At 42.7% G+C, this 18,498-nt stretch overlaps 1 protein-coding gene across 1 annotated transcript in view; it reads left to right on the forward strand.

Annotated features, from left to right (window-relative positions):
• RYR2 (ryanodine receptor 2) overlaps nucleotides 1-18,498 on the forward strand; it is a 3,854,281-nt gene that overhangs the window by 3,709,464 nt on the left and 126,319 nt on the right. The window lies entirely within an intron of this gene.

Genomic DNA, 18,498 nt, shown 5'->3' on the forward strand with positions numbered 1-18,498 from the left:
AGGGCGCCGCCTTCAGTCCTCCACTTCTCCGCGTACCCTGGATGTTGCCTCTTCTGCCGGGGTCCTCTGCCGGTCCGGATCTATGGGTGTGCCGCTCCCGGTCCCAGATCAGGGCAGTGTGCACCCTCTCCTCGGACTCTATCACCTGCTGAGCGGACCAAAGGCCCACGAGTGGTAACGGGCTGGAGCCTCAGCCCAGTTTCGGCGCTCGTAATGTTACGCGGGCTAGTGCATGGGAGCCGCCATTTTGGGCGCGGCTCTGTGGTATCGCTCTACAAGGTGTTCTGATCCTTGCAGGGCACTCTCGGTCACAAAAACCGGCACAAAGCTTCCTGATGTTGTCTGCGACGAATATGGTAGCTCACGGGCTTCTAGGGCTTCCGTGGTGCATGAAAAGCAGCTTATTGTTGACACATCGCACAGTGCTCACCCAAGACGCGTCCTCTTCACATGGCGGTTAGCCACGCCCCTGATTACAAGGCCTCAATATTGATAATTTTTTACATTGAATAGATCGAAGACAAGAGTATGAAGAATCTGTCAATCTGACAGAGACTGGTTCAGACGCGCACTTCGAGTTGAGCATGCAAGCCAATAAGGATGAGCTGTACTGTTAGTTGAAGGTTGCAGTGACAATTGGGCAGTGAGAATGTGTAATTGATGCCCATTGGCAGCCTGGGGTGGATGCCATGCAAAGGGGAGTGACGTGACCCAGATATGAGTGCATTAATGCATTCCATACATTTATGCATGGAACGCTGCTTTGAAAACCTTGGTGTTGCACACCCTAAACCGGCTGTGTTATAGGTATGTTTTTTTGAGTGATTATTCACGCCATTATATGGGACAAGGGTTTAGTTTCCTCGGTTAAGTTAAACCTAGTAAGCATTTGGCCTGTTTGCTTTCTGGAATCGGTCATTATTAATGGAGCAACAATGCTTTTGATTGTGTATCTTCTTCATACATTGTGAGAAACCAGAGCGTATCCTCACTCCTAAAACCCCTGGATTATCTTCTCAGGTGGCCAGGGAAAGGTCATTGCTCTTGGATCCCGAACCTGGGGGTGGAGAAGCAAGGGAGCATCACCTGGGAGGAGAGTCCTTGGGGATTGGGAGTGGGGTACACCCAGGCAAGACATTGTATCCCCTTTCCATATGAATGACCAACCTAACCTTTCCCCAACCTTTATGGGTTATTGTAAGTCAGTACCCCTCATTTTACCTCATGTGACACTTGCCAGTACTGAGACGAGGAAGCGGTAGCAGAGAGTAATGAAGACTATGCCCTTTCATCCCCTTTAGTACTGGGATGAAGAAGCCTGCAAAGTACTGTGAAGGTCAGGCATATCTCCTTAATTGTAGTCAGGCAAGGTTAATTGAGAAGGTACACCTGCAAACTTGTAAAGGGTTACAGGTGCATAACATGAGAAGGAGAAAGCAGCACAGGGAGGAGCAGCAATCAGCAGGGAACCTCGTTTGAAGAGAGGTGGGCCGCTGGAGGAAACTGCTGTCGGTCAGCCCGCCATGTGCAGCACGCCAAGACGCTGGGGACTGCAGCGAGAGATGGTCCCAGGAAGCGTGGTGTGGGAGCTGGGGCTCCATGGAGCAGTCGGAGGGCTAAGAACGGAGCCATGTGGAGAGGCTATCCCTTGCATCAGAAACGCTCGTCCCTGTGTGTCAAGAAGCCGACACAGGAGTGTCTGATGGGCAGGAATTTGACCCCTGGCAGCAGACGCAGAAGGCCGTGTACTCTCTGCTGCTGGGAAAACTATCAAAGCAACAGTGAGTTTCTGTCAGATGAAACCTGTGCACGAATGAATGAACATTTCCATTGTCAAAGAATACTGTGTATCAGAGTGGTTGTGTGTCTCGGAGAGAGTGTTTTCAAAGGTCTCGTTTTAGATCATTTCCATTATTAAGTGTTGAAGCGCAAGGGATACTTTGTATCAGAGTGGTCATGTGTCTGTCTCAGGGAGAACATTTATGAAAGTCTCTGACTGCTGGGTATTTCAATTAAAGTAAAATTAATGAATATTGAACAGCAGGCTGAATAGAAATTGAAGCTTAAGCCCCATCAATGTCCATTGAATACTGAGCTGAATAAAAACTTTAAAATTAAGCAAAACAAATACGTGTTGAAGTCCGAAGTTCACGGAAACTTACAATTAAGCAAAACGAATGCATGTTGAATTCCAAATTGAATGGAACTTTCAAATTAAGCCAAAGAAAGGCCATTTTTATATATCGAATTGAGGAGAAGTTTCTAAAGGGCATGAATGTACATTGGAAAGTAGATATAAGTGAAACCCTGAATTTCAAACTCTGTACAGCTAAGAGGCTCACCTGAAAGCAAATGATGAAAAATGCATGCACGTGTGATAGAGAGTCATGGAAAGATGAAGACATTTGTGATGATGACATTAAAATCTTGGGGAAGGGAGACTCGAGGGACTACATTTATTGATTGGAGGATGGAACCTCAAGATTCTCTTGTGTTTGTGTTACTTAGAAGTTGGGGAAGGGAACCCAGAGGATTGTTTAAAGCTGTATCACCTTGAACCTAAGAAAGATAAGCTTGAGACTTTTTGTGGAACTGTTTTACACTTGAGAAAGGGGGCTGAAAGGAAGCTGCGAGGTAGAAGAAGCTCAATACTTTGTTGAACACTACTTTCTTTTTGTTGCTGACATCCCTACACATTGTATAGACCTAGTTGTGAGGGCAAGTATAGGATTTGGACACAGGCAGACTTTTAAGTTGAACTCTTGGACTTAGACTTTCCTTAGTTTCATTTAGGTAGGGAAATCCAACCTTAGTATAGGGCAAGTTAGGCCTTTTTCCATCCTGACATTTAAGTTAATAAAGTGTTTTGTTTTGAACTTTAAGAGTGCTGTCTGTGTCTTGCTTCATGATGCCTTCATAGTACTGAGAGGTGAGTTGTGGTATTTGTGCGAAACACTAATATGGGTACCTTTTGCATAGATATGGGTTTTCACCTGCTATATCTAAAAAATTAGGTTAAATGTGTCAATGTTGTTATTGCTCCTCCAGAGGTGCATTGGCACGCACTATCTTTATTTATAAGAATGAGTCTCTTTGTATTGTGAGGTATAACTCATGGCATTTGCGCGGTTCACTTTAATGAAAATCATATTAAATGATGTGGCTTGTTTGATCTTGTCACGTTTGAGAAATGAGGTTATGAGTTAAACAGTGATATTGGGTACAAGTACACTAGCTTGCACCTTGTGGATTTCCTTTTCAACAATGCATGATTCGAATTGTATCATGGGCACATTTGGTGTGGGTTTTTCATTGGGAATAAGAGTATTTTGAACATGAATTAACACATAGGTTTTTAACAATTGTGGTTCTTTCTTTTTTGTTTTCCCCTATCCTTCTTTTCTCTTCCAATTTTTTTACTATTTATTTATTTTGTGTGTAACTATGGTTTCTGTTTACATTTTTTGTTAAAATGTTTGTGCTTGGGGACATACCTGTTGGTATTCGGTTGACTGTGCATGATGATGATTCTAACGCTCTGTGTGACAAATGATATGCATGAATCAGTGTTTAATGTTGGACCTTTTTGTATTTCATGGTGTGGAAAACCGTTTGTATCATAACATGTCATTTGTTATTTATTTTTTGTATATCATTGTAATTTGTGGTTCTAGATCAGCCCTGAGGAGGATCGTCACTGGTCGAAACACGTGTCAGATGATAGATCAAGAATCAATATTTTCATTACTAATACATTCTTTCGACAAAGCCTTTATCAAATTGACCACTTTCAAATAAAGTATCCTGTGCGCAGGTTGAGCGTGTAAAGCACACTTGTAACTCATTATTTTCCTTGGAACCCTTGGCCGGGGTTCCTGTTAATCACTCTCCTTGCAGCCTTGATTATTGTTGAGTACTAAATAAGGAGGAGAGCTTAGACCCAGGAAAGGCCCATTATGTTTGTTCTCAATGTATATATGACATAGCCTTGAGAAAGACTGCAAAGGTTAAAAGACATGTTGGCTTTAGATACTTTGTTGAAAGTCTTATAGAGATTTTATATTTTAAAAAAAGAAACCTCCATTATGCACAACAAGACTGCGTTGTCGGAATTTATAAACCCAAAGATCTGTGTATTTTACAAATGGAATGGAATGGAGTATGGGATGCACACATCTCACAACATTTAGAATATTCCTAAAAACGTAAGCTAATGTGTGAGAACTTATCAAACTACATTTAGGAATCAGAGCAGCAGATTCCCAGTATGAAAAAGCAATGGAGGAAGAACAGTATTGTTATTGTTTTCACCAAGATTAATATGAAAAGGAGACACTTTTGTACCAGTGTACCATTAATATGGCAGGAGATTCTACCTCTGACCTGTATGCCTATATATCTGGTGCCATGGGTCGGGCTATGGCCAGATCGTTTGTGGGATTTTCAGCAGATATATTCATTGAATTTTCCAAAATTATATTCCAGAATCAGGTTCCCCAATAACCATTCTGCCGATGAGGAATGCTCATATAGGTCCTTCAAAGAGCCCCTGAAGAAGAAACACAATCACATGAGGATGAATGTGGTGTCCTTACAAGACAGTCCACACATCCCAAGGTGCGGATATCAATTGTCCTGTCTATGGGAAAGAATATCCATTTGTTATCTTCTGGCCATGAGTCAGCCAAGTGAGCTTGGAAATATCAAGCGCTGGATTCTTTGCTGGTACTCCTGCGAGATGGGTTTTCTCCAGTACATTAGATTGACCTGGCTCAATGTTATTTCTTTGAGTACAGTCAGCCAATACTTTGACAAATCTTGTCCCAACTGGATTAAAGGTTCTAATGGGACAGTTGATAATTAATCGATTAGCTGTTTATCATTGCAATTCCAAGTGTCATCTGCTTCCTCCCACTTCAAAATATATCCAAGCCCATATTTCTTCGATAATAAATTCCATCTCAAGAGGGCAAAGAGGTTGGAGCCTCTAACTTCATTGGAAGGAGCAGATGTACATGGCCATGGAGAGAAGGTTTAGAGACTGACCTGTTACTTTTTTAGTGCGGCGTAGATCTCATTTGGTTTAAATGCCAAGACAGGCTTTTGGATACAATGGGCCCCATTATGAGTTTAGTAGTAATTCAGCAGTAAATCTGCCAAATTACTGCCAAACCCTCTTACTGTTACCACCACTTGGTCGTGTGGGTTTGCCATGGGATTACAACTGGCAGTAGGGTGGTGTTAATCCCAATTCTTGGAGTCCACAGGACTCAATGGGGATTTTGGAAGAATTATCTCAGGCGGTAATTGATTCATTTCATAACTTGACCACCAGAGACAGAAAGGCAAGAAGGAAATCCCATCCCCAAAAAAACGTATTGGGAGACCGAACAGATCTGGGTCACCGAACATGCACGTAAACATGGCCTTCCAAGGGTGCCATCTTTGGTATGTGGCAGGCCTGGTTAAGACTTTTTTCTGAACATACACCTCCTGGATGGGAAAACAGGGACAGAATGGCAAGGGAGAGCTGTCCAATCCTGGGTGAGGAAGGGGGATATAAGCAAGGAACAGGAAGCATAAAGGGGCAGGGTATTCTTGTGAGGTCAAAGGGGGAGGTGGAGGACAACCAAGAGACCAGCAGGAGGAGAGAAGGAGCAGTAGATTGTGGAGGCGTTTTGGGGAGAAAGTGCATTACTGACTAAGGAGTGAAAGTGGTTCTGCATTGCAAGAGTGCGTGGTTGTTTGCAAAGATTAAGGTAGTGTAGGGAGAGTTAGTGAAGCACATGTTAATGAGTGAAAGGAGTGCTCATATATGTATTTTTATTGTACACCAATACCTCTGTACTAAGTTCCCTAGATGAAAAACTGCTTGCAGTTCAAAATAATGGCTTCTTGGTGCCTGCACTCTAATATGAGTCAACTAATTGACGTTTTATAAAAGCTGGAGTGTCGGATTACTCCACTATCAGGCAAACGTAAATGTGAACTGTAATCTTTTTTAATATCCTTATGATGTAAATAAAACCCAGCATTCATCATTTATTTTTTTGTGACACACTACTTTGAAATATTGTGCATTCGTACATCACAAAGCAAATTAGGGTAGTTCTGTTTTTAGAGCCTCATTATAAATATGTGGGAATGATAAAAACTTGTTGCATTTTAAATACCTCATGTTTTTAAAATGTCACCTTATTATGAGCTGGAATTGCATTTGACACTTTACTTGTGAGAGACATTTATTTGGACATACTCCTCTTTTCTACTGCCCAAAACGACAATTTTTTTGACGCACACAGCCCTCATGTAGCCATGCAAGATGTAGACTTCCTTTTGACCACTAGGTGTTTCCCTGGTATTCTGCAGGAATCCAAGCGTCTGCATATACATCCCTTGTGCACAATGCACTCAGTTGCACCATTTGCATACACATCAGTGTTGGGGCACTTGTTTGTTTATTTATTTTATTTATTACATTTGTTGTACGCCCAAACCCTGAGGTATCACGGCGTAGTTACAGACATCTTAATAATAGTTTGACAGTATTCAACGTACATACATATATAATACAATAATGCAAAGATTACATATTGAAAAAAAGCATTTGTTACGGTTATTTATTTCATTTGTCATAGCCAGAGAATATATGGACGTAAGGTTAGAACACTTGCCTAGCAGGAAGTGAGCAGCCAAGAGTGCATGGGCTGAGCCTCATCACTGATTACCTGCATTTTTGAATTACTTAGACAGAAGTGCAAAACATATCCCTTCCTGATTCCTAATACATCTTAATATGGGATATTCAAGTTTTTTTTCTCAAAGATCAAACTGTACCTCACTGACACACTCTTTTTTATTATTTATTTAGTCTGGTTAGTTAAATAGTTTACCCCGTAATATAAAGTCATGTCAGATTCAATAAATACATGTTATACAGTGTGGTAAGCCAGAAGAGGTAGTCAGGGAAAAGGGTGGCATTTCAACTCGGAGTTTTATTAAACAAAGGAGAAAAAGAGCCGAACTCTCCCGGTCACTAGATGGTTTGTCCTACCTAAATGAATAATAACTAGGGTGGTCCTCGTCAGGGTGGTTGTCAAACTAAAGAGTCTGTCCTCTGTCCAACTCTGTTATTTCTGTTTGCTAAAACCTCTTTTGATTAGTGGTAGGATCAGAACAGACATCCAGGAGAATGACTCCCTTCTCCTGGTTCAAGAGGATCAGCCGCAGAGCTGCTTTCTAACAGTATTGTGCAAAAGTATTTAACAACAAAGGAGGGGGCAGGAGAATGGCTCTCTTCTCTTGGTCAACTTGATTAAACTTTGGGTTGATTTCTAACAATCTTTTGAAATAGCTTCTGATTCAACAAAAGGTGAAGTCAGGAGATAGACTCCCGTCTCTACAGCTTCTACGGCTAATGCAGTTTGACCAAGTCTCTGGTAACAGCCTTTCAAAAGTCCTTGCAGTCCTCTCAGGGACTGTCCTTGGTTTGACTAATTTTCCAACAGTTTTTCCTTTTTAAAACAATGCTGTTAATAATAGTAGATGAAAGCAAGGGCACTTATGGAGTGACCACCCTTGTTTCATTACTCACAGGGAAGACCAGTGAAGACAATCACAGTTCAAGGGTGTTCATTGAACTTTATAATGGGTGAGATAGATTTAGGTTTAGATTAGGCATTTAAGATGGGGAGCAAGCTGCGACCATCAAAAAATAATAAGGCAGTCCTAGTGGTGCCTTGTCAAATAAAAGGGCCTATTTTAAAAAAAAAGAACTATTGGCAATTCCTTACTGCTAAATTTCAAAAATCCTCTGAAGGTTTTGATATTTTTGAACGAGACTTGTGAACCTTGTGCGGACGAGGCCCAGGAGTGTGCTCTGCTCGAGAGTCAGGTCTTGTCCCATGCTTCAAATGTGGGGAAGGGAGACCCAGCCATACCATCCTGACTTTTTTTTTTGTGAACACTTTTTTCCTCTCTGGTGAACATTATACCACACTCGAAGTCTCTTTCCCGGCAAAGTATTTTGCCTTAGAAGGCCTGTTGATTCACAATGACAAACAAACAAACAAAAGGTTTCTTCTGTACTCTTGTACCTTGGGCAATTGATCTTCACCCCTTCGATCTCCCTCCGCCGGGCTCGGATCCTTATTGCAACTTGGGCCTCCCTCCATCAGGTTCACTACAGCCTTTCAAACATTGCCTGTATGATTCAAATGTCCTTTTAAACAATTCCCCACTGCGGACAACCCTCGACCAGGTTTACTCTTGTAGACACAATGTTCACAGGTGTATTACACTTGATGCAAAATAATCAAATAAACAAAAATTCTCTCGGTGGTCTTGCACCTTGGGCGATTGCCTCTCGCCCCTAGGATCTCCCTCTGTTGGGCTCGGATCGTCCTTGCAGTTTGGGCCTCCCTCTGTTCACTACGGCCTTACATCAACACAGTTCATGTATTGCTAACACAGTTCATGTATTGCTAACACAGTTCATGTATTGGTAACACAGTTCATGTATTACTCATTTTCATCAGAAAGCAGGGTTTTCCTTCTCATAGCTTGCTTTTGGCATCCCTGTGTCGGGTTCACACTTGCCTTTTTCCACAGTTCACAATCTTATCGGAAAGTGGGGTTCCCTTCCCTTAGCTTTCCTCTGGCCGCGGGTCACAGACTTTTGATTGTAAAAGGGATTTGACATAATCCTTATATGACCACTCTATAAACTGTAAGAACCTGAAAGCATTAGGAGAGGGTGAGGTGAGTTGTCAAACAGTTCCCAGTCAGTCTTTCGAATGAGCGCACATGTCGCGCCGGACCCTTCTGCACTTGGACCTCAACTGGGCTTTCTTTAAATTTCATACACATACATAAGTTCTTCCTCTTTTGAATTCTTTGAGTTCAAAATGTTGCTACTTGCAACCTTGGGCTCGACACAGTTCAGTTCACTATCAGCTTCTTCTGGCTCACCGGCTGTGCTGAACCCATTGGCTTCTTTGTTCTTTGGAGTCAAGGATAGTACCACGGTAGCCAGCTTGCCTCTCCGCCTGCGTTATCAAAGCAGGAGGCCCCTGGGTACCATTGACATCTGCTGCTCTGAACGCCAGCTGCAATTCTCGGTCTTATGCTTTCCCTTTCGAAGGCTTTGTGGGTCTGATTTGAAAAAGGCGAGGGCGATTAGATTCCCTCCTTCCAGGACTCGCCGACTTTCTTCTCCGTTAGAGTAAGGCCGAATGCACAAGGAAACGGCTACACCAAGCCGGCAGTTCAAAGTGTGCTTTCGTGCTCTGCCTTTTATCCCTGTGGGGAAGGTAAAGGGCCACCAGGAGTCCGTGGTTATTGTTAATTTCCGGACTGTGCCTGACCCGTTTGTTGGAATATGTCAGGTAAACGGATCTGGTGTTAGTCCGTTGTCTGTTACCGTGTAAGAAAGTGTTCGTGTGGAAGGGGGGTGTGGAGGTTAGAGCTTCTAAATATCCTACAAGGTACGATGGGTAAAAGGTGTTACAGGGAAGGGGATACCACGTCTCAACCCTCAGTGTCCCACTTCCACTCACCAAAGACCCCTCGCCCAGGTGAACCTCCCGCCACTGGTCCACCCCCAGGAACTGGATCCAATAGCGATGGCCGTGTCCTGGCCACCTGCACGACAGACCTCTGGGGACCAGCGGGTGAGACACCTTCGGGTTTCTCACACAGTAGAGAGACCACTTTTGTAACTTGATTATGAATGTCTCTCTTCTGGTTCTTGGGACAAGGGAGATTACTCTTGATGCCTTCCTCACTCTTGGTAGTGTCTCGTGAGTAATCTTACGCATCAGAAGAATCGCAAGAAAGAACTCAAAAGTGCAATTTTGGCACTGTGACTAGGACAAGGGAGATTACTCCTGATGCACGCTTCACTGATGGTGTCTATAACACTGTTGTTGGGATGAAGGAGATTACTCCTGATCTATTCTGTACTTGTATTATCTTCAACACTTTTACTGTGATGTACAGTTTACTTGAAGTATCTTTAACACTGTTACTGTGACAAGGATGATTACTCCTAATGCACTCTTCGCTCTTTCCCAAGACCCGACCGGGTCTACCGTAGCTCCCATTACCTTCTGTTTGCTGCGGCCACGTTGCTGGTTCTTCCTGGGGTGTTGGGTTGACTCGTTCCCTTCAGCTGATAACACGGGCGAGTACCAGTCTGAGTACCGCTTACCCGCACTACCTGCTGTTCCTGTTTCTGCTGCTCCTGCTCCTCGAGGACTTTGAAATTGGACTTTTTTACTCTAAAGGTGACAAACTGAACTTGTCAATTCGAACTTTATTGACCCACCAAAATTACCCAAGTGAAAGTGACACTGTGTTCTTTCTGTTTGTTTTTAGAGTTAATCTCTGTTTGTTTTGGCGTTTGCACCGCTAGTACTGCCTATTTCCGGCTGTTTCCACCAACTCCGCCCACCTATCACGGCGATTGGCTGTGTGAGGAGTCACTCACCTCTACAAATTGTTCACGCACAGGGGCGAGTACCGGTCTGAGTACCGCTTACCCGCTTTGCCGCTTTGACGGTGAAGGTGGCCCTCCCCAATAACCCCGTAGAAAAGTAAGTGCCCAAAAGAGATTTTTTTTTAACTGCTGTGCAGTTGTTCAAGCTCTCATCCACTGTTGGCTTCTTGGCTGTTACTCTAATTTAGGGCAGTTTGTCCGCGAGCCATGTCAAAGCGCAGACAGGTTTATTCATTAAAGTCTGACATGCCTCCTATGATAACTGCTTGCAATAGCCCTAATGGCAACTCGAACACTGTACACAAAAATCTGTTCTCTCATAAGTCCATCGTGCTGACTCCATGTTCTAGCACCGCGAAAGTTCCTGGTACACTACCATTTAATCTGCCTTCTCTATCCACACCGAAACCAAATGCTCAGTTGAATGCACAGGCCTTTCAGTCACACAAATCAAGCACCAGCTCTGGCTTACCAATACAACGACCATTTATCAAAGTCATAGCGGGATTAACGGCACCTGGCGAACTATCTGACAACACTATGTTAAACTCGCCATGCCAACAACTCCTGCAATTGGATGTAAGTTCCTCTGACTCCTCTATGTCAACTGACTATACTTCCGATTCCCCAGATAATCAAGAGGTCTCCCTTTACGCAAGTCAGTGCGAGTCACCAATACCGATTCGCAATCTTCACAACTCGCTTCATAGCCCATACTCTGACCCCCCATCCTCAGCCCACTCTATATCTGCAATCTCTTAGGTACACCCAACCCCGCGTCGCCCTGTAACACAGCCCAAGTGCAATTCTGCTGAAATGCATCCACATTTGCTACAAACCACCTTGACAGCAATTAACACAACCTTATTTTCTATGTTCAAGCTTTTTGAAGTATTAGATGCCAAAATAACGAAACAAGAATCAAAGCTAGATGACTTACTATTATGGACACAAAAAGTCAAACTGGCTCCTCAAGCTTCTCTCTCTTTAGGACCTGGCATATCGTGCATCGACTTAACCAACAAGACGATTGCACCGAGGTCACCCCTATCGAGCGTTACAGTTCACCCCGTATTCCCTGCTGTACCTCACATAATTACAACAAGTCCTCCAAAACAGTCTCTTGCTCACACAAACCCTCCAAATAACTCATGGGTCAGTGTACAAGAATCAATAGAGCACGATCCTGTGATGGTTCCTGTGAAGGACATTATGCCTCCCCCCGTGCCTACCCCAATTCTTACTCATGGCATTGTCCCTGGACTTGATCCAAAAATTAAGATCATCATCTGATCTACTGCCAAACGACAACAACAAAAAAAAAGGAAAACCAAAAACATGCCTGCTGCACGTGTGACTAAAGCATCTTTAAATGCCTTTTTCAAGAAAATTTCCATTCCATGTGCCGATGCTTTAGTTCCAAAAATCACTTCAGTTGCCCCAATTAGCTCGCCATCGCATTTTAATGACCGAGCCCCCCCTGCTACTATTGAAGCTTATGAACCGCTGGACGCTCTGGTCGATGTTTTCAGTTCTGGCTCCAATGCCAAACATCATGACCTGGCGATAACAAAGACACCAGCCCCCCAAACAGAGAGCGTGTTACCTGTGCCCAGACTCACTGAATCCGAATGTCAAAGATCTCTGATTTTGAAGAAATGCGCAAGGCGCTTGATTCCTATATGGACGAGCTTAGCCATGGTCAACCCCAACAACTAAAGAAGCTACTCACTGACATCTCATCAAAATCAGTATCTTGGACCTCTCCGGTGGCACAACAGGCAAAATTACCAAACCCGACAAATCATGGCGAAGCACATGCTTTCACACGCCCTTCATGCTTGATGCCAGTGACTCCAAAATATACTTCGGAACGAAACACACACTCACCTCCTGGTAAAGGCATGAAAACACTCCAAAAATACCTATTCCCGGCACTCTATTCCTATGGCTTCTGCCTGTCATACACTGATTCTGAAATGCCGTGAAGGTTCTCATCCAACCTATAATTTAAACAGACTAAGTGTACTTAATATTTTCAGTGATGTTCTAGAATTAGAAGATTTGACATCTCATGACATAGCCCAAGTAGAATATTTGAATGATGACTCGACAGCAATTGTGAGGCTTTGGATTCCTTCAGGCATTGTTCTGAATACGATATGGTTAGCCAAGAGGACCCTATTTAATATGGGATTCTTATTGGCGCAAGACCCGGACCGCATAGAGGAACGTGTAGAGGTCTCACCCCACCATCAATCACAAATATACTACAGCTCTCGTGATGACATCCAAGCCCCTAACCATCAATTGCACCTCAGTCTTATGTTATCAAAATAGCCTCCTGGAATACCCGAGGTCACACTCATTTGCATACCTCTGTACAATCCTTGACTGACTATGCTATAATTGCACTCCAGGAGACTTGGTATTTGGTCCCCCCTACTTGGGACAATTTTGATGTCATTTTGTTACCAGCAAAGATGGGATTATGTGGTCGACCTTCATCAGGTTTAATGGTTGCAGCTAATAAGAAACGTGGGTTCAAAATTGAGGCGTGGTTGCATGTCAGTATTTCCATGCAGCTAGTAAAGATCACCCATAGTGACCATATAATAGCCCTCATTAACATCTATCGCAATCCGGCAGGACTATCCGACACAGACTTTTTTGCGGGGCTAACGGGCCTGTTAGATGAAATTTCGGTTACAACTGGTATCACTGACACCCTCATTATGGGTGATTTAAATACGGACTGCCTATCCTCTGTTAACAAAAATAAGACAAAGGCCTTATCCACCTGGTCCCATCTTATGCACGAGCGCAATATGCGAGTAATAAATGGCTCAGTGGAATGTGATATCCCTCCGAAACCCACATGGCAGCGTGGCATGAGTCAAAGCATTATTGACTATATGTACATTGACCAATCTATGTATAGTAGTGTTAATTCATTTGAGATAATTGCGCAATCCACAAGTGATCACCATCTTCTTTCATTACAACTTAGCTGGTCAAGTACCCCCCCTATCAAACAATGGCTGACCCAACGTCTAACGGTTAATAATGCAAAAAATCGTCTAAAATGGTCCAAGGGAATCCTTATGCAGTTCTCAAATGCATTGTTCGCGTCAGACAATTCACATAAATTGAGTATACTGACCTTCTGGAACCATTACGGAATACAATTGTACCAAACCCAAATATAAAAAAACATAAACATCTTTACGACCCTATAATCAAAGCACGCAGGGCTGAATATCACAAAGAAAAGAGACTCATCCTTCAGTTAAATAACATCAATACTCATAGTGCACTAAGAACTATTAATTGTAAATACTCGAACTGGATTCGTGGACGTCGAGCATGGATGTATCAACAAGATAGCGAAGCTATGCTTTGTTCAATCTGGTCAAAGAATTCGGCTGAAATATGGCACCTCCTTAATTCGAATTCTAATTTATTACAGGCTCATGTTCAAACTGGTGCGGTAACCAAAGCTGTCTGGATTGCACACTTTTCAGAATTATATCGTGACCCGCTCTTCCACCATAATGAATATAAGATCCAATCCAAAACCCAGTGGAAAATTACCTGTTCCCCCTCCCTACTTGAAGAGCTGATCGCAAAGCTGAGCTTCTCCCGAGCCACTGGTCCTGACGGCCTCCACAACGCCATCCTGAAAGAAAATCCGAGGCTATGGGCAAAAAATCTCCATGCCATTTTCGCAGAAGTTATAAAACACTGTATCTTGCCAGATTCGTGGCTTTGCTCTGTCATGGTCCCGATCTATAAGAAGGGTGATCGTGCTAACCCTTGTAATTACCGTCCAATTGCCCTCCTGGACGTCCCAGGAAAACTTTGCAAAATTAGTTTTAACCGAATTCAATCTTTGGACGGAACTCACTGCCAAACGAGATCAGCAGCAAACGGGATTTGTCTCAGGCATGGGTACCTGTGTCAACCTTTTAACCTTAAATGCAATAAAAGCCCACAGTCAGTCTCATAAACAATCCATTTATTTTGCGTTTATTGATTTACATGCTGCCTTTGATTCCGTCTCACGCGCCCTGCTTATGATGAAATTAACAAGAGACAAATGCCCCCCAGACCTTCACGATATTATCCACGCATTTCATGCAGCTACATCGATTCGTGTAAGGCTCACCTTAGAGGGCTTGTTGTCCGCCCCAATTAAGACAGACCGGGGCCTAAAGCAAGGCTGTTTATTGGCCCCAGCAATTTTTAATTATTTTATCCACGACCTAACCTCAATTTTTCTACTGATCGCCTCTGATGCCCCAGTCCTTAAAGGACAAAAAATTACCAACTTAAACTACGCAGATGATATAGTCCTCATTTCAAAAACACAGAAGGGCTTGCAGAACCTTATTGATGCATTTAATGTGTATTTAATCGAGAATCAGTTGGTAATTAACACTAAAATAAAACAGATTGTAGTCTATAAGGCAAATCGGTTGCACAAGTTTAAACTTAAGTGGACATTCAATAATATTCCACTGGAAGTTGTGCAAACATACACTTATCTGGGCTGTGAATTTAGTGGCTCGGTCAAACCACATAGTCAAATTGACCGCATGGAGGCAAAACTGACTACGGCAATCTCACAATCTAAAATCATATTGCACAAATATGGGAAATTTACAATCCAACCAGTAATAACTTACTGGTCCATGAAAGCAATACCTTCCATTCTGTATGGGGCAGAAACCCTATTGAATTCTAACAACTTGTATCTTGAGAGATTCGAAGGAAAGTTTTGGAGGGCTGTGCTCAACCTACCCCAGTGTGTACCAAGCACCTGGTTGCGTTACGAATTAGGCCTTAACTCCATGCATGCGGTCTGTATTTGGCGATGTTGTATGCTATTTCGTAAATGCCTCATGGGAAATCAAAAAACGAATATGCTATCTGTAATAGGTGACCACATGTTAACAACTGACAAGAACTTTGTAAAACTATGGATTAATCTTTGTTTGGAATCCTTAGCATCTGTAAATATTTCAATTTATAAGTTAATAACCAATCCTATGGGTTCCAAAAAAACATTCTATAACTTAGACTGGTCCCATACCATCGATACATGCCAAAAGTATTGTCAACCATGTAAGTTTCGCTTCTGGCCCAATGAAATGCCCCGAATCTTATCTTTTAAAATTTCCTTCTGCTAAATTAAGAGCAGGCTTCCTGAGGGCACGATTTGACTTATGGCCTACTTATCAGGTTCAGGCAAGACGAAATCTGAGATTACGAGCACTACAATCATGTTGATTCTGTATGCAAGTTAATACCACAGAATCCTTGGAACATCTAGTCTGTTATTGTACACAATTGAGTGCTCAAATGTTAATGCATTTTTCAAAAGTGCTACCCATCATAGAAACAGTTGATCAAGAAATGCGATGGACCTTTTTATTGTGCTCCAATACCTATTTTTTGCAGATTGCATTAACCAACTTTTTATTATCTTTAAATTTGGATAAAGTTAATTGAGAAGAAGTCTAAGTCTCAAGCAGCCCGATAATGAAAAAGAGGAACATTTTTTGATAATGTTAGTGAATTATTTGTGAAGTGTATTTGTTTTTTTATTTCTATAATGTATCAGTTAAATGTCTGTGTATCTACTAGATGAATGGCAATAACATCTATGCTGCTTGAGTCTGTACATTCTAATATGAATTCATTAAATTCTGTTGTTATTTTGATGATTATAACAAAAAATTGTTTGTGTATTGAAAAGTTGTTTTTAACAGCTAAATCAATAAAAAAAAAAATACATAACTCTTTCTTCGCTCCCGGCTGTTCTGCTGCAGCTCCGCAGGGTCTCCGACCTCTTGGTATCAGCGTTGTTGAAGGACCAAACAGACCACCTCCTTGAGGTCATGCCACTGTTGCCCTTTCTCCAACTTCTGCTCAGGCCTGGCCTACCTCGGGCTTTGGGGGATTCCTCTGACCTTTCCACGGCGTCTTCTCAACTGAAGACTTGCTCACTCTTCAGACTTCTTGGTTCCAAGGTTTCAACTTCCCGGGGATGACCGTCTTCAAGTCAGCTTCCCCTTTCAAGGAGTCCTTCCTTCCTGTTTATGGCCTCTAGCTGGGTCGTCCCCAACGCAGTGCTAGAGTCTTTCCTTTGTGTCTCTGAAGTACTCTTCACTCCTCCTCGAGGCTACCTCTTTCCAGTACTGTCTAGAGCTGTAAAAGAAGTAGTTTGCATAACTCCATCAATCTTCTTCCTCTCAGTACATTTAGGAAATGACTCAATATTACTTTGTATGTTCTTTTCATTCTTCCTCGCCTTGGTGGAGTCAAACCTTGCATAAGAAAAGGAGGGGGTATTGCAATAACAGACAGTGGTCTTCTCAGGATGGTTCTCGGAAGACCTCGAGGATTGTAGGGTGTCAAAGGTAAGGGTGTTAGGCGTTCCATCACACATGATTAGTCAGGTTAACTGGAGAAACAACCTTAGCAATGCATCACAGTGAAACAAAAATTGCACGCGCACCTTGCAAGGAAGTACCTTTCTGAAGTACCGCTTAGCCCGCTTGAAAACGCTGAGCAAAAGTGAACGTTGGAACAAGCTCCCTGCATTGTGGAGTTTGTTTACCAGAAAGCACCTGGAGCTAAATCTGTTTGTCACGCCCCTGGAGGGGCTGTACTTCCGCTCCCTCTATATCTGGAGATTGCTCGTGCACCTGCGCGCGTGCACCTTGCAAGGAAGTACCTTGCTGAAGCACTGCTTAGCCCGCTTGAAAACACTGAGCAAAAGTGAACGTTGGAACAAGCTCCCTGCATTGTGGACTTTTTTTAGCAGGTCAGCAACTTATTCGAGCAAAAGACTTAAACAAACACTATGTGAGCCAAAAGTTCAAGTCTCTTATCAGCTAGTGTGTTTGTTTTTAGAAAGCACCTGGTGCTAAATCTGTTTGTCATGCCCCTGGAGGGGCTATACTTCCGCTACCCTCTATATCTGGCGATTGCTTGTGCACCTGTGCGCACGCACCTTGCAAGGAAGTACCTTGCTGAAGTACCGCTTAGCCTGCTTTTCCCTGCGTGTCCGGGTGTCTGGTACGGAGCTGCTTCTGTTTTGTTTTGTTTGATACTTAATCACAAATGTGTCAAATTTGTCTTCTAGCCAGATTTGAAGCATCCTTGTAGATTTTAAGTCACTTTTTCTGTTTTCTTTCTCCTTTTCTTTCCTTTTTTAAAATATTTTTAAAAAATTATTATTATTTATTTCCTTTTTTTTGGTGAGTTGTCTTGATTTGTAAGTGGCTTATGCTTTGTAAATTATATACTCTGACAACGTGTATGCCCAATAATACGGCTTACGCTAGCATACCAGAAAAATCAGCTATGGCGGCTGGCTCAACGAAGCTGTGCATTTCTAGCACAGTCATCACTTTAACCCCTGCAGCCCCGGCCAAATCAACTAGATCTTCAATTTCTAAGAAAAATCAAAAGCCTTTTCAATGGAAAGGGCCTTCCATAAATGATGCGTTAAATAAAGCCTCTTTTTTTTACACCAAAGAGAGCAGTCCGTTGCTGCTGCTGTAATTTTGGTCTCTCCTCTGTGTCACCAATGCCCCAAGTAGTGTCTGATACTATTTTAGATCCCGCCGTGACCTCGATGGGAGTTCACGATGCTGAGGTCCTCTCAATCACTGCACTATTCAGATTTTTCTGTGAAGCGTTTACATTAGTGTTAGATAGTTTAGAAGCCAGAAACATATCACTGTATGCTAGCCAAAGCCAATCAACTATCACCATTTGTAGTAAGCAATCGTTTCAAGGTGCAACGCATGCTGGAGCGAAATCCAACTTAGAGGAGTCCTCTGCATCATCTGCATATGTTCACCCTACCCCAAGACAATGCCCGATGAACCAACCATTTATTGATGTTTCTATACACTTAAATGCACCTCGAGCTAACTTCCTAGAAATCACCTTGTCAGCAATAAACACCACGTTACTAACTTTAT

Source organism: Ambystoma mexicanum, chromosome 4q (assembly GCF_040938575.1).
Source record: "Ambystoma mexicanum isolate Mex_15411 chromosome 4q, UKY_AmexF1_1, whole genome shotgun sequence".
Taxonomy (NCBI): Eukaryota; Metazoa; Chordata; class Amphibia; order Caudata; family Ambystomatidae; genus Ambystoma; species Ambystoma mexicanum.